Below are 24829 nucleotides of genomic sequence, written 5' to 3'. Positions count from 1 at the left end.
GAAAGACAAATATCATATGACTTCACTCATATGAGGACTTTAAGAGACAAAACAGATGAACATAAGGGAAGGGAAACAAAAATAATATAAAAACAGGGATGGGGACAAAACATAAGAGATTCTTAAATATGGAGAACAAACAGAGGGTTACTAGAGGGGTTGTGGGAGGCGGGATGGGCTAAATGGGTAGGGGGCATTAAGGAATCTACTCCTGAAATCATTGTTGTACTATATGCTAACTAATTTGGATGTAAATTTAAAAATATATAAAATTATTAAAAAAGAATATAAAAAGTGTACCAAAACCAAATATTTTTTAAAAATCCAATTAGAAAACGGACAAAAGCATGGCCATTCTTCTACCAAAGAAGATACACAGATGGCAAGTAAACACATGAATATGTTAAACTCATTAGCCATCAAGGTAATGCAAATTAAAGCCACAATGAGATATCACTGCAAAACTGCCAGAGTGGCTAAGATTTACAAAAAGTAGTGGTAACATCAAATACTAGCAAGAGTGCAGAGAAACCTGATCCTTATACATTGCTGGTGGCAATGGAAGACGGTATATCTAGTTTGGAAAACAATTTAGCAGTTACTTATAAAACTAAATACGCAATCCAAGAATTGAGTTGTTGGATATTTACATCTGAGAAATGAAACTTACATTCACACACAAATGAATTCACACTTGCACATGAATGTTTACAGAAGTGTGGAGCTTGAACTGACCTTGAGATCAACACCTGAGCTGAGATCAAGAGCTGGACACTTAACTGACTGAGCCACCCAGGTGCTACTATATATGTTTTCTTTGTAACAGGCAAAAAAAATAGAAACAATCCAATGTCCATCAATAGGTGAATTTATATACAATTTGGTATTTCCATACAAATAAATATTAAGCAGTAATAAATAGGAATGAATTACTGATACACACAACAACATGGATAAATCTCATAATTATGTTGTGTGAAAAGAAAACAGAGAAAAGAGAGCATATATTATGATTCCAATTATGTAAAAATTCTAGCAAATGTAAACTAATCTATAATTACAAAAAATGGAGCAGTGGTTTCCTGGGGACGCTAGGAGTTATGGGGACAGAGAGTGTTGGGGTGAAAAGGGATTTCAAAGAGGCTTGAGGAAACTTTTTGGGGTTACAGAGGTGTTCATTATCTCGACTGTGGTCATGATTTCACAAGTGTTTTCATGCATTCATCAAAACTTATCAAACTGTACATTTAAGTATGTGTAGTCTGAAACACAGCCACATTCCTTTATGTACTGACTTATTGTCTATGACTGTTTCTATGCTACAACAGCAGAGTCGAGTAGTTGCAATGGAGATTATATGCGTGCTCTCATCACTTTGCACTGCTTCTTGGCACACTACAAACACTCATGATGCAGTTAAAATTCAAGAGAGTTTCAAGTGCCACACATATCCACATACCATGACTTGTTTTTGTTTTTCTTAATGTCATGAGCCAAAAAAGGAGAGAGAGAAAAATGGCTTCGAATGTCATGCTTTTAAGTGTGGATTATTGTGTTAATGAACTATATGGTGAACATTGTGTTTATTACAAAATAACACTGTAACTGTGCTAAAAGACCACACTATATATTGAAATTACCAGAATAAAGCCCCCTATGCAATATTCCTAACCCCCTGGAAAGAAATGTTCAGAAAAATTGGAATGTGTAAAGTGGAATATCTCATCACAAATTTCTTCACAAAAATAAAAAATGAAAATGAGGCTACAGCCAAAGTAAGTTCCTGAATGGCCCATTTGTTCATCAAGCAAGGAAAGCTTTTACCAATGGTCAGTTAATTAAATCATATTTTATTGCAGCAAAAGAAAATATGTCCAGAGCAAGTAAAGTTATTTAAGACTATTCACCCTTCATGAGAATTACTAAAGAGTAGGGAGGATTGGAAGCAACATCATGGTCAATTACTAAAACATATCTACAGTAGTCAATTCATACAGACCAAAAGTAGAAAGGTAGTTGCCACAAATCAATAAATGTGATAGACCGTATTAATAGAATGAAAGATAAAAATCATATGATCATCTCAATACATGCAGAAAAAAAAATCTGACAAAACACAACAGCATTTCATGATAAAAACTCTCAACAAATTTGATATAGAAGGAACATATCTGAACACAATAAAAGCCATATATGACAAACCCACAGCAAGTTTCATACTCAATGGTGAAAAGTGGAAAGCTTTACCTCTAAGATCAGGAACAAGGCAAGTATGCCCACTCTTATTCAACACAATACTGGAAGTCCTATCTAGAGCAATCAGGAAAAAAAAATACAAAGCATTCAAATGAAAGGAAGAAGTAAAATCATCTTATTTGCAGTTGATATGAACTTATATATTGCAAAATCCCCAAGACTCAACCAAAAAACTGTTAGAACTAATCAACAAATTCACTAAAGTTGTAAAATATAAAATCAACATACAGAAATTAGATGCATTTCTATATGCTAATAATGAAATATTTGAAAAAGAAACAAAATATTCCCATTCACAATAGCATAAAAAAAAACAATAAAATACTTAAGTATAAATTTAACCGAGGAGCAGAAAGATCTGTACACTGAAAACTATAAGCCTCTGGTCAAAAAAATTGAAGAAGACACAAACAAATGGAAAGATATTCTCTGTTCATGGACTGGAATAATTAATTTTGTTAAAATGACCATACTACTCAAAGCCACCTACAGATTTCATGAAATCCGTATTAAATCTGTATTCCAATGACAATTTACAGAAATAGAAAAAACACTCCTAAAATTTGTATGGAGTACTCACCCAAATAGCCAAAGCAATCTTGAGAAAGAAGAACAAAGCTGGAGGTATCACACGTCCTGATTTCAAACTTACCAGAAAGCTAAAGTGATCAAAGCAGTATGGCACTAGCATATAAATAGACATATATATCAATGGAACAGAATGGATAGCCCAGAAACAAACCCCTGCATACATGGCCAACTAATATTTGATAAAGGAGCCAATATTCAATGAGAAAAGCATAGTCTCTTCAATAAATAGTATTGGGAAAACTGCATAGCCACATGCAGAAAAATGAAATTGGACCTTTATCTTACACCACTCACAAAAATCAACTCAAAATGAATTAAAGACTTCAACATAGAATTGAAACTGTAGAGGCGCCTGGGTGGCTCAGTCAGTTGAGTGTCAGACTCTGGCTCGGGTCATGGTCTCACGGTTTGTGAGTTCGAGTCCCACATTGGGCTCTGTGCTGACAGCTAGGAGCTTGGAGCATGCTTCAGATTCTGTGTCCCCCTCTCTCTCCGCCCCACCCCTGTTTGTGCTCTCTCTCTGTCTTTCAAAATGAATAAACATTAAAAAAAAATTTTAAAAAAGAATTGAAACTGTAAAACTTATAGAAGAAAACATAACGAAAAGTTCCTTGACATTGGTGTTGACAATGACTTTTTTGGATATGACACCAATAGCACAAACAACAAAGGGTAAAATAAATATGTTAGACTACATCAATCTATAAAGTTTCTGCATAGCAAAGCAAACAATAAACACAATGAGAAGGCAACCTATGGAAGGGGAGAAAATCCTTGCAAACCATATACATGATAATGGGTTCTATCAAAAATATATGAAGAACTCATACAATTCAATAATGAAACAAAATCAATCCAGCTTAAAAATAGGCAGAAGAACAGAAAAGACACTTTCCCAAAGAAGACATCCAAATGGCCAACAGGTATACGAAAAAACACTCAACGTCACTAATCAGCAGGGAAATGCAGATTAAAACCACAGTGAGCTATCACCTCACACCTGTTAGAACAGCTACCATTAAAAAGACAAAAGATAACAAGTGGTGGAGGATATGGAGAAAAGAGAAATGCTGAAAAGAGAAATGTTGGTGGGAATGTAAATTCATACAGGTGCTAAGGAAAACAATATGGAGGTTCTGCAAAAAATTAAAAATAAAACTACCATATGATCCATCAATCCACTTCTGGGTATTTAGCTACAGGAGATGAAAATAGGCTCTCAAAGACATCTGCACTCCTGTGTTCATTGCAGCATTATTCACAATAGGTAAGACATGGAAACAATAAGTATCTGTTAATGGATGAACAGATAATAAAGATGTGGTAAAAAAAAAACTCATACAAATACATATTTGGATTATATATTACATATATTTATTATATATTATATATTTGGATATATATTCAGCCATGAAAAAGAATGAAATTCTGACATTTGCAACAGCGTGATATAAGCCAGACAGAGAAAGACAAAATATCTTATGAGATCACTGATATGTGTAACCTAAAAACATCCAAACTCAAAGAAACAGAGAGAATAGTGGTTGCCAGAGGCTGTGGGTGGGGGTATTGGGGAGATGTTGCCCAAAAACTACAAACTCCCAGTTAGAAGAATAGGTTCCGGGGACGTAATGCACAAAATTGTAATGATAGAGAACAATGCTGTACTACTTACTTGAAAGTTGCTAACAGAGTAAATCTTAAATAGTCTCATTACAAGAAAGAAATGGTAATTATCTGTCATGATGAAGGTGCTATCTAACATTATAGTGAGGATAATATTGCAATATATAAAAGTATATCAAATCAACACATTGTACACCTTAAAATGACACAATATTGTATGTCAACTACAATTAACCCTTGAACAATGCAGTGCGGGGGACCCCCATGCAGGTGAAAATCCACCTATAATTTTTGACTCCCCAAAAACTTAACTACTAATAGCCTACTATGGACCAGAAGCCTTACCAATAACTTAAGCAGTCAATTAACATGTATTTTGTATGTTATAAGCAGCATATATTGTATTCTTACAATAAAGTAAGCTAGAGAAAAAATGTTAAGAAAATCATAAGGAAGAGAAAATGCATTTACAGTACTGGACATATATTTATTGGGAAAAAAACCTCCACATATGGCTTTCCAGGTGCGCCAGGGGCTGTGGAAATCTATGATGTTTCCTATTAGGCCAATAGTATCAACAAGAAACTTCATTCACTGTTGTCAGTTCCAGGAATTTTTGTCAGAAATAGAAGCTGAATATCCTGATTTAAAGAAGAATCAGATAGGGAGTCAACATGGTGGAGAAGTAGGGGGTCCCGAAGTTCCCTCATCTCGAATACAGCAGTATTGAGGCCAGAAGACTTGGAATTCCAGGAATCCAGGCTACAGAGTGACAGAAACATCTCCAGGGGCCCACAGGGACAGCTTGGGCAGCGTAGGCACAGAGGAGAGGGATCCCCTTCTGTGGAGAGACAAAAGGAAGAGAAAGAGAGGCTGTGGAAGTGTGGAATTGTATTTGGACAAGAGAAAAACCTCTCTGGACAAAGGTCTGGGGAACGGAAAAAACGGAGTCAGTTTCTAACTTGCAAACAGCCTTAGGAGTGATGATCCAGGGTTGGCATGACTTTCTCCAGACCTCAGCTACCCTGGGTGGAGGGTGGGGGAGCCAGCTTCGGCTCGGTAGCTAGCTCAGAGGCGAATTGGGAGAGCAGTCCCCTCTCTTGAGCACTGTAAGAAGAAGGTATATTGCAGCTCCGAGGACAAAAGACCTGCAGGTGCCAGCCAGAGGCCCTCTGTTGGCTGGGCAGAGTGGCATTACCCCAGAACCAGGTCATGCAGAGTGGAATCCTTTAGGACATAGGGATTTGAATCCCAGCCCAGTGCCTGGGAGGCATGGGAGACTGTGGAGTGGAACGAACTGGCCTGCTCACATCCCTGGCACTGTGAGGACAGCCTTAACAGTGTGGTTTGGGACACATGGTCCAGGGAGGAGAGACAGGGGTGTTGCCATTTTTCTCCCCATCACCAACATGATGGGCTTCAGAGAACAGGACAGCTGCCCCAGTGGAGACCGGACCTGCTTACACCAAACCCCACCCCTCTGTGCCTGGTAACTGCATATCTACCAGAGCAAGATTGACACTGAACCAGAGGGCTCCTCCTCCAGACCAGCACAGCCACTTGTTCCAAGGCACCACTGGACATTGGTCCAGTGGTTTTGCATTTTCTGATTTGATTCTTGGTCAATTCTTATTATATATATTTTTTTTCTTTTCTTCTTATTTCTTCCCTTCTCTATTCTGATTGTTGGTTTGTTTAAGCAGGCATTTTTAATCTATTCTTCTTACACCTCTTCTGTATCTCCTTCTTCTTTATTTTCCTCTCTCTCTCGCTCGCTCTCTTTCTCTCTCTCTAGATTAAGCCGTATAGTTTCTCTGATTCTCTGCCTGGTCAATTTTTTTCTTTTCTTTTTCCCTGCCCCTGTCATTTCTCTCTTTGTATGGGATAAGGCTTCTTCCACCACTACCCCCCTTTTAAATTTTTTCCAGGGTTACTTCAATGAACAAATCAAAGCACACCTGGTGGGAAGTCCAAACCATCACTACGAGTAGGGAGATAAAGCAACCAGAGTCACAACAACAGGGAGCACACAGGACACTCCAAAACACCTCCTGAAGGGCCAGGCCCTGGACAGCGTATGACCTGTTTTGAATACAGTAGTACTAGCAGGTGCAGGACACATAAAAGACAAAACTAGCCAAAATAATGAAACAGAAGAATTCTCCTCAAAAGAAATTGCAGGAAGAAATGACAGCCAGAGACTTTCTCAAAACAGATATAAACAATATATGTGAACAAGAATTTAGAATAATAGTCATAAGACTAAGAGCTGGGCTTGAAAGAAAGCATAGAAGGCAGCAGAGAATCTATAGCTGCAGAGATCAAGGACCTCTGCACAATTAATTAAGGACAATTAATTAAGAAATGCTGTAAATGAGATGCAAAATAAACTAGATGCAGTGACAGCAAGGATGGGAGAATAAGTGAACTACATGATAAAATTATGGAAAATGATGAAGCCAAGAAAAAGAGAGATAAGAAAATACTAGACCACGAGGGGAGAATTAGAGACCTAAGTGACTCAATGAAACATAATAATATCTGTATCACAGGAGGTCCAGAAGAAGAGAGAAAGAAAGGGGCAGAAGGTTTACTTGAACAAATTATAGCTGAGAACTTCCCTAATCTGGGGAAGGAAGCAGACGTCCAAGTCCAGGAGGCACAGAGAATTCCCCTCAGAATCAACAGGAACAGGTCAACACCATGGCATATCATAGTGAAACTGGCACAATACAAAGATAAAGAGAGAATTCTGAAAGTAGCTAGGGACAAATGGGCCTTAACCTATAAGGGTAGATACATAAGGGTTGTAGCAGACCTGTTCACTGAAACTTTGCAGGCCAGAAGGGAGTGACAGGAAATATTCAATGTGATGAATAGGAAAAATATGCAGCCAAGAATCATTTATCCAGCAAGGCTGTCATTCAGAATAGAAGGAGAGATAAAGGCTTTCCCAGACAAACAAAAACTGAAGGAGTTCATGATGATTAAAACTAGTCCTACAGGAAGTCCTAAGGAGCACTCTGTGAGTGGAATGCTTCAAAGACTACAAAGGACCAGAGATATCACCACAATCATGAAACCTACAGATAACACAATGACGCTAAATCCATATCTTTCAATAATCACTCTGATTGTAAATGGACTAAATGCCCCAACCAAAAGACATAGGGTATCAGAATGGATTAAAAAAAAAACAACAAGATCTATCTATATGCTGTTTACAAGAGACTCATTTTAGACCTGAGGACACCTGCAGATTGAAAGTGTGGAGATGGAAAACCATCTATCATGCTACTGGAAGTCAAAGGAAAGCTGGAGTAGCCATACTTATATCAGACAAACTAGATTTTAAAGACTGCAACAAGAGATAAAGAAGGGCATTATATAATAATTAAGGTGCCTATCCATCAAGAAGAGCTAATAATTGTAAATGTTTATGTCCCCAACATGAAACACCCAAGTATAAAATTAGTCACAAACATAAGCAATCTTATTGATAATAATACAGTAATTATAGGTGACTTTAATACTCCACTTACAACAATGGACAGATCATCTAGGCAGAAAATAAATAAAGAAACAATGGCTTTGAATGATACACTGGACCAGATGGACTTGACAGATATATTCAGGACTCTTCATCCAAAAGCAGAATACACATGCTTCTCGAGTGCATGGGACATTCTCCAAAATGGATCACATACTGGGTCACAAAACAGCCCTAAATAAATATAAAAGGATTGAGATCATACCATGCATATTTTCAGATCACAACACTATGAAACTTGAAATCAACAACAAGAAAAAATTTGGAAAGCCTCCAAATGCATGGGGGTTAAAGAACATCCTGCTAAAGAAATAATGGGTAAAACAGGCATATAAGAAGAAATTTAAAAATATATGGAAGCAAATTAAAATGAAAACATGACAATCCAAACACTTTGGGATGCAGCAAAGGCAGTACTAAGAGGAAAATACATTGCAATCCAGGCCTATCTCAAGAAACAAGAAAAATCCCAATATAGAACCTAACCTCACATCTAAAGGAACTAGAATCAGAGAAACAAAGAAATCCCAAATCTAGCAGAAGAAGAGAAATAATAGAGCAGGAAAAAACAATACAAAATAAAAAAAAAAAAAAACTCTTAGATCAATGAATCTAAGAGTTGTTTTTTTGAAAAACTAAACAAAATTGATAACCCCCTAGCCAGACTTCTCAAAAAGAAAAGAGAGAACCCAAATAGATAAAATCACAAAGGAAAGAGAAGAGATCACAACCAACACCACAGAAATACAAACAATTACAAGACAATACTATTAAAAATTGCATGCCAACAAACTGGACAATGTGGAAGAAATGGGCAAATTGCTAGACACCCACACACTACCAAAACTCAAATTGGAAAAGATAGAAAATCTGAGCAGACCCATAACCAAGAAAGAAATTGAATCAGTTATCAAAAATCTCCCAACAAATAAGAGTCCTGGGCCAGATGGCTTCCAATGGGAATTCTACCAGACATTTAAAGCAAAGTTAATACCTATTCTTCTCAAGCTGTTCCAAAAAATAGAAATGGAAGGAAAGCTTCTAGACTCATTCTATAAAGCCAGTATTACCTTGATTCCCAAACCAGACAGAGACCCCACTAAAAAGGAGAATTACAGGCCAATATCCCTAATGAATACAGATGCAAAAATTCTCAACAGGATACTACCAAATCGAATTCAACAGTATAATTAAAAGCATTATTCACCATGATCAAGTGGGATTCATTCCTGGGCTCCAGGCTGGTTCAGTATTCACTAATCAATCAATGTGATACATCACATTAAAAGAAGAAAGGATTAGAACTATATGATCCTTTCAATAGATGCAGAAAAAGCATTTGACAAAATACAGCATCCTTTCTTAATAAAAACCCTCACAAGAAAGTCGGAATAGAAGGAACATACCTTAGCATCATAAAAGCCATATATGAAAGGCCCACAGCTATATAATCCTCAATGGAGGAAAACTTAGAGCTTTCCCCATGAGATCAGGAACATGACAGGGATGTCCACTCTCACCACTGTTGTTTAATATAGTGTTGGAAGTCCTAGCCTCAGCAATCAGACAATAAAATGAAATAAAAGGCATCCAAATTGGCAAAGAAGAAGAAGTCAAACTTTCACTTTTTGCAGATGACATGATACTCTACAGGGAAAACCCAAAAGATTCCAGTAAAAAACTGCTAGAACTGATACATGAATTCAGCAAACTCACAGGATATAAAATCAATGTACAGAAATCGGTCACATATCTATACACCAATAATGAAGCAAAACAGAAAGAGAAATCAAGAAATAAATTGTGGGAGGCCGGACCCCGGTGCCAGGCTGAGACCGGGTCGAGCAACGGCTCCCTGTTGACTCAGCCAACCCAGTGGTTCCCCCTCCCATTCCCCCACTCGCAAAGGCATACGAAAGCCTTGTCAAGGCTGAGAAAGTTAATTCCTGAAGCCTGTGGTCTGTGGGTGTTGGCAGTAATGTTACCCCCCCTTTTTTCTACCCCAGGTCAAATAGAAACAAACATGGGAACTGGTTTTGCTAGCAATCTATCAACAAGGTCTTGTTGTGACCCGTTTAGAAAGTTCACAAGGTACACAGAACTAAATGTTTTGGTTGGCAGCGATCATGTGAAACCTGTTTATTCTTAGAATGACCTGATCCATAAGAGTCTTATATTATAAAAGATTGTGTACAGCAACAATAAAGCTGTCACTTGGGCCATCAGCCCAGTGGACCCTCCTGTTCCCAAACTGACTTCTCTTCTCTTTTTTTTCTTACATTCCCCTACCCTCAGGACCCTGATCTCGGTGTTTGTTGTGCCGGTCGCAACAATCAATCCTATTTACAATTTCACCAAGAACCATAGGATACCTAGGAATAAACCTAACCAAAGAGGTAAAAGATCTATACACTGAAAATCATAGACAGCTTATGAAAGAAATTGAAGAAGACACAAAGAAATGGAAAAACATTCCATCCTCATGGACTGGAAGAACAAATATTGTTAAAATGTCAATACTTCCCAAAGCAATCTACACATTCAATGCAATCCCAATCAAAACTACACTAGCATTCTTCCCGGAGCTAGAACAAATATTCCTAAAATTTGTATGGAACCAAAAAAGACTCTGAATAGCCAAAGTAGTGTTGAAAAAGAAAACCAAAGCAGGAGGCATCACAATCCCAGACTTTACTACAAAGCTGTAATCATCATTGGCACAAAAACAGATACATTGACCAATGGAATAGAATAGAGAACCCAGAATTGGACTCACAAAAGTATGGCCAACTAATCTTCAACAGAGCATGAAAGAGTATCCAATGGAAAAAAAGAGTCTCTTTAGCAAATGGTGCTGGAAAAACTGGACAGCAACATGCAGAAGAATGAAACTGAACCACTTTCTTACACCATACACAAAAATAAACTCAAAATGGATGAAAGACCTAAATGAGAGACAGGAAACCATCAAGACCCTAGAGGAGAAAACAGGTAACAACCTCTTTGACCTCAGCTGCAGCAACTTCTTACTTGACACGTCTCTGAAGGCAAGGGAAATAAAAGCAAAAATTAATTATTGGGACCTCATCAAGATAAAAATCTTCTGCACAGCAATGGAAACGATCAACAAAACTAAAAGGCAACTGACAAAATGGGAGAAGATATTTGCAAATGACATATCAGATAAAGGGTTAGTATCCAAAATCTACAAAGAACTTACCAAATTCAACACCTGAAGAAACAAATAATCCAGTGAAAAAATGGGCAAAAGACATGAATAGACACTTTTCCAAAGAAGACATCCAGATGGCCAACAGACACATGAAAAGATGCCCAACATACTCATCATCAGGCAAATACAAATCAAAACCACATTGAGATACCACCTCACACCGGTCAGAGTGGCTAAAATGAACAACTCAGGGAACAACAGATGTTGACAAGGATGTGGAGAAAGGGAACCCTCTTGCACTGTTGGTGGGAATGCAAGCTGGTGCAGCCACTCTGGAAAACAGTGTGGAGGTTCCTCAAAAAATTAAAAATAGAACTACCCTATGACCCAGCAATAGCGCTACTAGGAATTTATTCAAAGGATACAGGAGTGCCGATTCATAGGGGCACATGAACCTCAATATTTATAGCAGTGCTATCAATAATAGCCAAATTATGTAAAGAGCCCAAATGTCCATAGACTAATGAATGGATAAAGAAGATGTGGTTTATATATACAATGGAATACTACTTGGTAATTAGAAAGAATGAAATCTTGCCATTTGTAACAACACGGATGGAACTGGAGGGTATTATGCTAAGTGAAATAAGTCAGTCAGAGAAAGACAGATATCCTATGTTTTTACTCACATGTGGAATTTGAGAAACTTAACAGAAGACCATGGGGGAGGGGAAGGGGGAAAAATAATTTTAAGCAGAGAGGGAGGCAAACCATAAGAGACTCTTAAATATAGAGAACAAACTGAAGGTTGATGGGGGAGCAGGGGGGAGGAGAAGATGGGTGATGGGCATTGAGGAGGGCACTTCTTGGGATGAGCACTGAGTGTTGTATATAAGTGATGAATCATGGAATCTATACCCAAACCCAAGAGCACACTGCATACACTGTATGTTAGCTAACTTGACAATAAATTATATTAAAAAAAAGAAATGTTTAAAATAAATAAAAGTTTATTTTTAAATAAAAAGAAGAATCAGATGGAAATTATAGAACTGAAAAACATAATAATGAAATAAAAACACTCACTGTAGGGGCTATATAGAATAATGGAGATGACAGAGGAAATAGTTGATTTGAAGAGCGAATTTGAAAATAGAAATCACACAATTTGAACAATAGAGAGAAAAAACATTGAAACAAAAATTAACGGAACCTCGGGGAACTGGAAACAAACAGTACTAAAAGATTTAATGTGCATACCATGAGAGTCCCAGAAGGGAACTTTATATAGTGTCTTCAAAAAAAGTTTTTACAAAAAAGGAAAGGATGATCAAATACATCCCAATTTGGCAAAAGGCTTAAACTTACACGTTCAAAAAGCCCAATGACCCTCAAAAAAAAAAAAAAAAATCATCAACTCAAAGATCCATGGTCAGACCATATTACTCAAACAGCTTAAAACCAGAGGCAAAGAAAAAGTTATGAACACATCCAAGGAAAAAATTACACATGCCTAAAAAGAAACAAAAATTCAAAAGACTGTGAAGGTCTTACCAGAAATCTTGACTGCCGAAAGGAAGGGGAACAATATTTTTAACTGCTGGGAGAAAAGAACTGTCAACCCAGAATTCCAAAACTGGTGAAAATGTTCTTCAGGAATGAAGGTGAGAGGAAACTAGCAGAATACATTGTCACAGACCTACTTTAAAATAAATGCTAAAGTTAATTCTTGAAGAGGGAAATGATACTAGAGGAAAACTTGGAGTATCAGAAAGAAATAGAAGCAATATAAATGGTCAAGATCTGGGCAAACATGAAATATTATTCTTCTTTTGATTCTTGGAAATATATATGACACTTGAGAGCAAAAATGATAACAGTGATGAGATTTTTTCAATGTGTGTAGATGTAATACATACAGAAACTAAAATATAAAGGGGGCAAGGTGGAGGGATTAATATTGTGGCAGGTTGCTATATTCCACTTGAAGTTGTAAAATATTCTAGGTAGACCATGAAAACTTTAATTACCTTTATGGTCATCTCTACGGCAACAACTAGCAAAATTTGCAAAGATATATCCTCAAAAATCACAAGAGATAACTTAAATGGAGTACTAAAATAATATTCAAGAAATCCAAAAAGAAGCAGGAAAGAAAAAGAAAAATGAAAAGAAAAATGAAAGAAAACGAAAAACAGAGAAACAGAGAACAAATAATAAAAAGGCAGAATTGAGGCCAAATATACCAATCATCACATTAAATGCAAAAGTTATAATATAGAGATTTTCAGAATGTATTAAAATTAAAAAACAAGACCCACCTATATACTGTCTATAAGAAACCCACATTAAATGTAATGATGTATGTAGGATAATAAAGTAAAGAATGTGGGGGGAAAGACATGAAAACACTACCAAATAAGGGTGCTTGGGGTGGCACTGTCACTTGGGTGTCCAACTCTTGGTCTCAGCTCAGGTCATGATCTCACAGTTCATGGGTTCAAGCCCCACATCAGGCTTCTGTGCTGACGGTGCACAGCCTGCTTGGGATTCTGTCTCTTCTTCTCTCTGCCCCTCCCCCACTTGTGCGTGCTTCTCTCTCTCTCTCTCTCTCTCTCTCTCTCTCTCTCTCTCTCTCTCTCTCTCATTAAAAAAAAATAAATTTTAAAAAACACTACCAAAACAAAGATGGGTGATTATAATAACATCAGACAGAGTAGATGTCAAAGCAAGGATAATTAAAAAGGATAAAGAAACATTAAATAATGATAAAAGAGACAATTCAACAGGAAGACATAAGAATCCTAAATGTATGAGCACTGACAACAGAACTTCAAAATACATGTTAAACCTGATAAATAAAACAAAGGGAGAAATAAACAAATCCACTATTATAGTTGAAGACTTCACATTCCTCTCTCAATAACTAGTAGGACAAGTAAACAGAAAATTAGCAAAGATGTAGAAAAATTGAATACTATCAACCATCTGTATCTAACTGTCATTTATACAACACTTTAGCCAAAGAAGGCAGATACGTATTCTTTTCAAGTACACATGGGACCTCATCAATATAGAAACTATCCTTTCTCATTAAACAAACTTAACAAATTTCCAAGAATTAAAATTATAAAAAGCATATGAAACCACACAAAGCAAACCACATGGAGTCATATTATCTGACTGTGCTTCAAGAATTCTAATATGCCCCCATACCAATATTCCTGCCCACTGTGAGGTATTATCCTATATAATCTGTGACTGTCAATATGATGGCATATCTCTCCTGTGACTAGGTTAGGTATGTGGCACAGCTGACTCTAAGAAAGGGACATTACCTAGGTGGACCTAACCTAAATTCATGAGGCCTTTATATCTGGGCCTAGAGGTCAGAGACAGAGGAAGTCAGAGACTCAAAGTGTGAGAGGGACTTTGATGGAGGGAGGTTCTCCCTTGATAGCTCTGAGATGAACAGGACCACAAAGCAAAGTATGCACATAGATTTTAGGAACCGAGAATAGATATTAGCTGATAGCCAGCAAGGAAAAGAGAATGCCCTCAGTTCCCAAACCACAAAGAACTGAATTCTGCCACAACCACACGAGCTTGGAAGAGCATGAGAACAGAGCTCCACATGAGGACACATTTCAGTAGACATATTCGTTTCAACCTGGTGAAATCCTGACAACTCAGGCATACAGTTTCTGGATTTCTTACCTACAGAATGGTGTGATAATAAATCGCTATTGTCTTAAGTCACTGAGTGTATGGTGATTTGTTAAATAGAAATATAAAGCTGATGTGTTGGCCATAATAAAAGTAAAGCAAGGATCAATAGCAGACAGATGACATGAAAATCTCCTAATTCTTGGGGAAAAAACATGCAATTTCCCCATGGGTAATTCATGGGTCATGGGCAATTAGAAAATGTTTTCTAAAACATTTCAGACCAAAATTGAAGTATATAACATATCAAAATATGTGGAGTGCAGCTAAAGCAGAGCTTAGAAGATGTACAACCTCAAATGCTTATGTTAGAAAATAAGAAATGTCTCAAATTAACGATCTAAGCTTCCAACCTAAGACACTAGAAGATAAGAGCAAAATAAACACCCCCCCCCAAAGAAAACCAGAAGAGATAAGAGTAAAAATCAATGAAATTGAAAAGGGAAAAACAATGAAACCATGGTGAAAATCAATGAAACCAACAGCTGGTTCTTGAAAATGACTGATTGATAAACCTCTTGTAAGACTGACAAAATAAGACAGAAGACACAATGACCAATATCAAAAATGAGGGAGAGAATACCACTACATGTGCCTGAGACACTAAAGGGAAAATAAAGGACAACTACAAACAAGTCTTTACACATAAATTCTACCACTAAGGTGAAAATTGGCCCATCCTTCAGAAACAAAAACTCAAAACTAATCAAGAAAAAGAAATTAAGTAGTTTTGTATCTAGTAAAGAAATTATATCTATTTGTATCTATTAAAGAAATCTATTAAAGATTTTGAAACTAAAAATCTTCTGAAAAATTAATCTCCAGATCCAGATGGTTTCGTTGGTCATTATACCAAAAAACAACAACAACAACAAAACCACCATTTCCACACAATCTCTTCCAGAAAACAGAAGAGGGGAGAATATTTCCCAATATGTTTTATGAGGCCAGCATTATCTTAACGCAGATTGTGTATACAACACTATAGACCAATATCTCTCATGAATATAGACAGAAATATTCTCAATAAAATATTAGAAATCCAAAACCAGAAGTATATAAATAGAATACACCATTGCTGGGGTGCCTGGGTGGCTCAGTCAGCTGAACATCCAACTCTTGATTTTGGCTCAGGTCATGATCTCATGGTTTGTGAGATTGAGCCCAGTGTCGGGTTCAGCGCTAACAGCGTGGAGCCTGCTCAGGATTCTATCTCTTCCTCTTTTTCTGCTCCCCCACCGCCCCCCCCCCCCACAATCTCAAAAATAAATAAATAAACTTAAAAAAATACACCATCACCAACTGGGGTTTCTCCCAAGAATGCAAAGCTGGTTCAATATTAGAAAATCAGTCAATGCAATCCACTATATTAACCATCTAAAGAAGGAGAACCATGTTATTAACTGATACAGAAAAGTCATTTGGAAGTATTCAACATTAATTCACCATAAAAATTTAGCACACCAGGACTAACAAGGAACTTCTTCATCTTGATAAAGGGCATCTACAGAAAACCTATCTAAAATCATACATAACAATGAAGGGAAAAGTTTTCTCTCTAAAATTTGCAACAAGGCAAGAATGTCCTATTCCACATCTCTCCTATTCCTATTCCTATTCCACATCAGACTGGAAGTCCTAATATGCACAATAAGTCAGAAAAAGAAAGAAATGTCATAGGGATTTAAGGGAATAAATAAAACTACCCTTATTTGTAAATGCCATGATTGTCTATATAGAAAACCCCAAAGAATTTACAAAAAACTCAGAAAACAAAAAACAAAAAAATCCTCTTACAGTTGATAAAAATGGGTTTAGCAAGATCACAGATTGCAATATCAACACACAAAAATCTAATGTGCTTCCTTATGCTAGCAATGAACAATCAGAAATCAAATTTATTTACACAAATAGAGAAGTGCCTGGGTGGTTCATTTGGTTAAGTGTCCAACTTCCGCTTAGGTCATGATCTTGTAGTTCATGAGTTCAAGCCCCACATCAGGCTCTGTATGGTACAGAGCCTGCTTGGGATATTCCCTCTCTCTCTCTCTCTCTCTCAAAATAAATAAATAAATTTAAATAAATAAAGGGGATTAAGAATACACTTATCTTGATGAGCACTAAGTAATACATAGAATTGTTGAATCATTACATTGTACACCTGAAACTAATATAACACTATGTTAATTATAGTTCCATCAAAATAGTAAATAAAAATAAATAACAGCTAGCAAAAAATGATAATCATAATACCATTTTCAATAGCCCCACAAAGCAAGTAGTTAGGCATAAATCTAAACTATTATGTGTATCAGCCATGTATTTAAACTGCAGCTGCTGAAAAAAAGAAAGAAAAAAAAACTAAATAAATGGAGAGGCTCCCAATTACAGTGAAATGGAGGCTCAATGTCTCTCCTAAAATTGATCTGAAATTCTAATGCAATTCCTATTAAAAGACCAGCAAGATTTGTAGATCTATACAAGCAGAGTCAAAATAATTCTGTGAAAGAAGAATGAAATTGGAATACTCATTCAATTTTTAGAATCACTATAAAGCTACATTAGAAGAGAACATGGTATTTGCAAAGGAACGGACACACTAATCAACAGAACAGAATAAAAAGTCCAGAAAGAGACCCATATATACATATATATGGACTTCGTTTGAAAATAAATTGGATGGATATATATATATATATATATATATATATATATATATATATCTTTCTGGATATATACAGATATATATATCCAATTTATTTTCAAACGAAGGCCAATGCAACTTACCAGAGAACAAACAGGTTTTGTTTTTTTTTAAATGGTGCTAATTACAACCAATTTACTTTCAAACGAAGGCCAGTGCAACTTATCAGAGAACGAACAGGTTTTTTTTATGGTGTTAATTAATTGAAAAACTAAATGAAAATCATCATCATCATCATCATCATCATCTCATCTAAAACCTCACCTCTTATAAAATAATGAACTCAATATGGATCATAGATCTAAATGTAAAATGTAAGTCTATCACACACTTAGAAGAAAACATAGGAGAAAATCTTCCTGACACTGTATTAAGAAGAGATTCTTAGACATGACACCAAAAGGACGTCCATAAAATAAAATTAAAAAATAATTTGGGCTTAATATAAATTAAAAACTTTGCTCTGCAAATGACATTGTTGGAAAACAAAAAAGATAATCTACAGACCCAGAGAAAACATTTGCGAATCACATACCTGAGAAAGGACTTCTATCCAAAATATATAAATCACCTTCAAAACTAAACTGTAATAAAAAGCAACTCCCAGAATTGACCAATCACCTAAGAGAGTAGGAAGAGCTTGCACTCCTTCAGACCAATCAGTAGCCACATGAGTATTGGATTCCCCACCCTATCACAGACAACCTCCAATCAGCCTATAGTAATAGAAAGGCAAGATAGGAGGCGGGTCCAGCATGGTCTCCACGGTAACCCATGGCGGGTTGGAGTGACGGAGAGCCTCCTTGTACCCAGATCCAGATGCCCTGATGGGAGGTGTTTGAAGGGGCAGGGAGGGAATTTACGGGGGATAGGGTGGGAGAAAGCGTGGGTAGCGGCAGAATGAGGGGGCAAGAAGGGTTTCAGGAGGCAGAGGGGGTGTTATAAGAAGAGAACTATTTAGAGGGAACACTGGTTTAGGAGAACAGGGAGGCTGCTATGAGTGGAGGAAGGAGAGGTTCAGACGGTCAGGACGCTGGTTTCAGAGGTGGAGAGAAGGTGGTAGAGGGAGAAAGGGCAGGCCTTTATAAGAGGACAAAAAGAGGCTATAAGACTATGACAGGGAGAGGACTTAGAGTTTAGAGTTGGTCAAAGAAGGTCTTAAGAGGAGCCAACAGAGAGGTAATGGGTGGGGAGAAGGGGAAGAGAGCAGTTTATGGGCGAACAGTAAGGCTCATAACAGGACCACGACAGGTTCATGGGGACAAAGTGAGGGATATTACAAGTGGGATAAGGAGAGAGCTATTGGAGACATTCACAGTTTTATAGGGTAAGAGTTTTATGAGGGAACAAGGGAGGTTTCACTAATGGAAAGTGAGAGTGTTCAAGTGTTGAGTAGGGGTCTTCTTATTAGGGTGTTTTATAGGGCCAAAAAGAAGGCTGCTTTGGGAGGACCATGAGGGTGTTATAGGAACAGAGTTTGTTAACGACTCAGTTGAGGTTTCACGAAGGACAAGTGAGAGTCATCAGAGTTAGTAAGGGGTTTTGTGGGGGTGGTGTTAGGGGCCAAGTGAGACATGCTGTAGGGACCTGAAGGCAGTTATAGAAGACAGGGAGAGGTTATAGGAGACAGGGAATGGGCAGGGATTATAGAGCATAGGGGTGGAGGGATGCTGGGAGATCCAGGTAGAAGGACGTATTGGAATAAGAACAGATTAGAGGGCACATGGTAGGAGTTAGAAGGGGCTGGTAAGAGTTTTTAAGGAAATCAAAGAAGAATCTATACAGCCAAATATCTTGAAAAGGAGTCAGAGGGGACAGCACAGTACAGAAGCCATACTGAGCCATAACCCACTCCCTCCCCACAGGCGTTTGAAATTTTGCAGGACAAGCCCCCCAGAGACCACATGTGCCTGTCCATTTGTGCCTTACTCCTGTGTTTTCCCATAGGCATTGTAGCCTTGATCTTCTCTCTCCAGGTGGGAATCTGCATCAGGCTAATCCTCTCCTCCTTTCCTTTTCATCCTGGCCTTGACCCTGACTCAAATTCTTTCTTTTGTCCCTCCTGTGGGCTCAAATCCCCACCTGCGTCCTTACAGTCCCATAGCTCACCCATTACAATAACACACTGAAGCCAACTATTCCTGTCCCGCCTCTCCCCTCTAATCAGACAAGGCACAGCAACAAGTGGAATAACCGAGCCTTGGCAGCTGAGACGTCCCAGCAAGTCTACTACATGGCAGTCTTGGGGATTGTCTTGGGAAGCATCATCACTCGCCATCTTGATTTTCCTCCTGGTGGACTTATTTTCTCGTTAACCTCCTTTTCAGCAAACCACTAAAAATATATAACAGTGTTACATACCTTGGCTCTAAGTATCCATTTGGGCCAAATGGGACACCTGTTCCAAAATGTCTGGTTGCCAAGTGTTGACAGCCTGAGCCAGCACCTTGAGGTAGTTGATGGGGCAAGAAAGGGGCAGGTTGGGCAGCCCACTGGACCTTCAGGACCAACCCTGGGATCTTGCCAAGGGATGGGGGTCATGGAGGCAGGGTATGCCACTGTTTCCCCAGGGAAGTCTCCCCTCCTGCTTACATCATGCATTCATGTCATAAATCCGTTCATGCCAAGGACCTTAGCTCTGCAACCTGACTCTGGAGATACAGCAGTGACCACTTCAGTTCCAACCACACCCCTCTCAGAACTTATAAATCAGGTAAAGATAGACATATCATCAGAGAGTGATAGTTCAGTGTGGTCTAGTCTCTAGTAGGGTGAACCCAGAGAGGACGGTTGTAAGAGGCCTGACCTAATCTTAGGTACTTATGGTCTACCAGAAAGCCAGGAAGTCAAGCAGCTGTCAGTGAACTGATAAGAATTCAGGTCAAGTTACAATTGTGGAGAACTTCTGTTACAGTTATGATGGCCTCGTGTCCCCCCTCACCACCAAAGCTTGTCATTTATTCATTATTCAACAAATAATTTCTTAGCACCTATGACTTATCAGGCACTGTACTAGGAGCTGGAGATTCAACAGAGCAAGATAAGTCTCCTTTCTGAAGGAGCTTACATTCTACTGGGAAGAACCATAAACAAATAGACCTCTAAGTAAATAAGATAATTACAGGGAGTGGTAAATGATAAGGAGAGAAATCAAATAGGGCAATAAGCTAAAGCAGTGCCACTAGTGGTTCACTTCTGTTGATGGTCTGCAACAAGATTAAGTGCAGAAATTTCCAGTAAGCAGTTCAAAACTCACAGAAATTTGACATGGCCGTGACATCCAACAATAGAATCAACAGACTTGTCTTATTGGACAGGGCATAGACCAAAAGAATCTATCTGTACATGACATTTTGGAGATATCAAAAAATGAGTCCTACTCTGCAACCACAAATAGTTTGAGGTACACTAAGCTAGAATGAGGTCTAGGAGTATATTGTTTAGAGTTATGCCAGTGGCTGTAACAAATAAACCCCACCATTTCAGTAGCTCACAAAATAGCTTACTTCACACTTAAAGAACCTCCCAAAGTGGGCATTTCTGGTTGCCCACATATTAAGTTAGGGATCCAGGCTCCTTCCACTTGCTAATTCCACCATCATAAGTGCTTAGAGTCTTCTGAACCTAGGCAGATGAGAGACTAGAGAACCCCCACTTGCTTCTTAAAATCCTTAGCCCAAAAGTGAATCCTTATACACTCTTGGATAGAAATGTAAATTGGTACAGCCACTATAAAATATAATATGGAGGCTCCTCAAAATATTAAAAATAGAAGTACCACATGATCCAGCAATCTCACTTCCTTGGGAATATATCTAAAGGATAAAAATCACTGTCTCAGAGATATCTGTACTCCCGTAATTACTGCAGCCTTATTCACAACATCCAAGATATGGAAATAGTTCTCCAATGGACAGAGGAATAAAGAGGATATACCAATACATATACAAAGAAATATTATTAAACCATGAGAAATATGAAATCTTACCATTTGCAACAATACGGATAGACCTTGAGGGCATTATGCTAGTAAAATAAGAAAGAGAAAGACAAAATGTATGGTATCACTTATGTATGAAATCTAAAAAAGCCAAACTGACAGAAACAGAAAGTAGAATGATGGTTGCCAGGTGGAGGCTGGGGGAAATGGGGACAGGCTGTTAAAAAGATACGTCACTCAGTTATAAAATGAGTAAGATCTTAGGATCTAATGTATAACATGGTGGCTATGGTGAACAATACTGTATTGTATACTTAAAATGTGCTAAGAGAGTAGATCTTAAGCATTCTCACCAAAAAAAAAAAAAAAAAAAAATAGGTGCGAGGTAATGGATGTATTGATTGTGGTAATAATTTCACAGTGTATATATCAAATAACTATGTTGTATACCTTAAATATGTCACATTTTTGTCAATTATACCTCAATAACAAATAAAGCTTTGGTGCTAGGTGACATACACCTCTTGCTCTCAGTCCATTGGACATAGCTAATCTCATGGCCTCACCTGGTTGCAGGGGCCTCTGGAAAATGTAGTCTTAGACTGCACAGCCAATAGACACCTAGTTGGCTTTGCTACAGAAAGTCTTTCTAAGATGTTCTTTGAGCTGAGACATGGAAGCCCAAGTGTAAGAGCTGCTCCAAGAACTGTGAGAACAGGGTTCCCAGAGTAGGAATGGCAATCAGAAAACCTTAATGCTGGAATGAGCTTGGAGATTCAAAGAACAAAAAGGAGGCCATTGTGGCAGTAATGTCACACATCTACTCTCCAAAGCAGGTGGGGTTCTCTCTTCCCTGTAAGAACCCTTGTAGGTGCTTATGAAGGTCCCTAAGATGACCCCCAATCCCAGCTCTCCTGAAGAGGAAATCCAACACTTGTCCTTTACCCTCAGTCTGACAGAGATCTGCTCACAGGAATCTTTGCAGACATACGGCTGCCTACCTTTAGGACCTCCAACCCCCTCCATGCCTGGCTCTGCCCTGGGTGATGCTGGGGATACAGCAGTGACCAACACAGACCCCATCCCTGCCCTCAGGACATCTGCAGTCCAGTGGAGAAGACAGGCTAACCACCAGATGGGGCTGTGAATTGTTCTTTCATTTATTCTTTCATTCAGTGAAGTTCTATTGTTCATTTATTACATTGCCGTTCTGGTGGTGTGTGAAAGATGATAAACCTAAGTAAGAAAATATTAAGAGTACTGGGGAATAAAAATAAAGCATGGTAAGGGTGATTGGAAGTATTGGAGACAGGGGAGGGGCTATAGTTTGAAATAGAGAGGCAGGTAGTGCCCCAATTAGGATCTGACTTTTACCAAAGACTTGCAGGACTTAGGAGAGGGAACCAGACATGTATCTGGGGCGAGAGTCTCAGGCAGATGGAACTACTAGTACAAGGGCCTAGAGGGAGGGGCACATCTGATATTTCTGAGATATGGTAAGGAGGCCAGTATAGCTGAAGTGAAGTAACGTAGGGAATGGTTAGGAGATGCAATCAGGGAGGTAACGTAGGCAAGATCAAAGAGAACTTACTTTACTCTGAGTGACATGAACAGACATTGGAAAGGTAAGTGACCTGTGCCAACTCAGGTGTTAATAGTCTCTCTCTGACTCTGGAGGGGAGGAGACTTTGGTGCACAGGTGATGGCAGGGAGACTCATGTGATATTCCAGATGGGAGGTGATAGGCTATTAGGCCAGAATGGGGAAGAAGAAAGGGAAAAGCCTTGATGATTTTTAAAGGCAAATAGGAATTGCTGATGCATGATATGGGTGTAAGAGAAAGAAGGAATTTTGGCCTCGGGAACCGGAATCACAGAGCTGCCCTTGTCTGACCTGGAGAAGTCGTAGAGAAACAAGTCTGGGGACTACACTGTAATGGTCATTCTAAGGTTTAGGAGCCAATGTTCTGGCTGCAGGCTGGTTCAGCAGTGGGCATGTGACCCTGCCTGAGCAAATGAAAATGGGATAAATGGTTTCCGGAGCTTATGGTAGAGAAGCAGCTCACCTCTTCCATGTTACCTTCTAAGACCACATCTTTCTCCTCCACCTCGGCTGGTGCAGGGTAAGCTGTTCTGCAGCCAGGTGGAAGAGGCTAAAGCTACTAGGATGAAGGAGGAGCCAAAAAAGAAGCAAGTGCGAGAAAGAGGAGCCAGAAACTGGGTCCCCAATAACATCATGATAGTCTCTGAGCCGTCAACTGTTTGCAGGCACTGTTCAAGGAGCTCATGCATGTTGTCTCATTTAAACCCCACAACACTAAAAACAGACATTATTACTGTCCCAAATTCATAAATGAGAAACTGAGGCTGCAGAGATTGAGAGACTTGCCCTAGATCATTTAGCCTGTGAGTGGTAGAATGAGGATTCAAACCCAATGAGTCAGACTGCAGAACTTTTGCTCATGATAATTGCCTTTCAGTGTTTGAGCTGCTGGATTACACCTCACCTGAACCAGGACAAGGCAGTACCTCTTTTAAATCACATGAACCAAGATATTTCTTATTTGGGAGGAAAAACACTACACTGACTTGGGTTGGGGACATTTGTAACCAGAAAGAGGCTTAGCTGTGAGAGTCCAGAGGAGGTGATCCAACCAATCTGGGGTCGGGGGTAGGGGGAGTCAGAGAAGTCTTGCATGGAAGGGCACATCTGAGATAAGACTTAAAAGACTGAGGAGGAGGTAGCCATTGAAGGTAATGAAGGGTGATGGAGGTAGGGAGCACAGCAGGAATAAAATCCCAGAGATGGGAAGGAGGGAGCCTTGACAGGTAATGCCCCAGTGAGAACACTATCTTCCTCTCTGGAAAGGTCTTAACCTAAGGATAAGTGTCCTCCACTCAGCCCAATCATCTCTCCCACCAGCCCTCTGCTAAGCCTCAACTCTGTCATCGCCTGCCCCAGTTACCGGCCCTGGCCTGTCTCCTCCTCTGATCCACCATCTACAGAACACCCAGAATGTTCCTCTCACTTTTTTTTTTAACTTTTAATTTCATAATTTATTTAAATAAGTGTTTCAAATCTACAAACTGTGAAGAACAAGTCTAGCCCCCATGTAACATCCACACTTGGCAGATGTAAACATTTTCCTATACTTGCACCGGATCTCCTTTTTGGAAATTAAATGTTGTATGTACAAATTAAATGCCTCCCCCTTCTCCTCTGTTCTCTTCTTCCCTCCCTCCATCCCTGAAAGAAACCACCAAA

At 38.6% G+C, this 24829-nt stretch overlaps 1 protein-coding gene and 1 long non-coding RNA gene across 6 annotated transcripts in view; one reads left to right on the top strand and one right to left on the bottom strand.

Annotated features, from left to right (window-relative positions):
- ATP4A (ATPase H+/K+ transporting subunit alpha) overlaps positions 1-24829 on the bottom strand; it is a 93842-nt gene that overhangs the window by 64270 nt on the left and 4743 nt on the right. The window lies entirely within an intron of this gene.
- LOC122208280 lies at positions 18364-19985 on the top strand. The gene is made up of 3 exons (XR_006197175.1): positions 18364-18459; positions 19491-19601; positions 19793-19985. It is a non-coding gene; the product is annotated as an uncharacterized LOC122208280 (long non-coding RNA).

This window comes from Panthera leo, chromosome E2 (genome assembly GCF_018350215.1).
Source record: "Panthera leo isolate Ple1 chromosome E2, P.leo_Ple1_pat1.1, whole genome shotgun sequence".
Taxonomy (NCBI): Eukaryota; Metazoa; Chordata; class Mammalia; order Carnivora; family Felidae; genus Panthera; species Panthera leo.
This window is presented reverse-complemented; position numbering and strand designations above follow the sequence as displayed.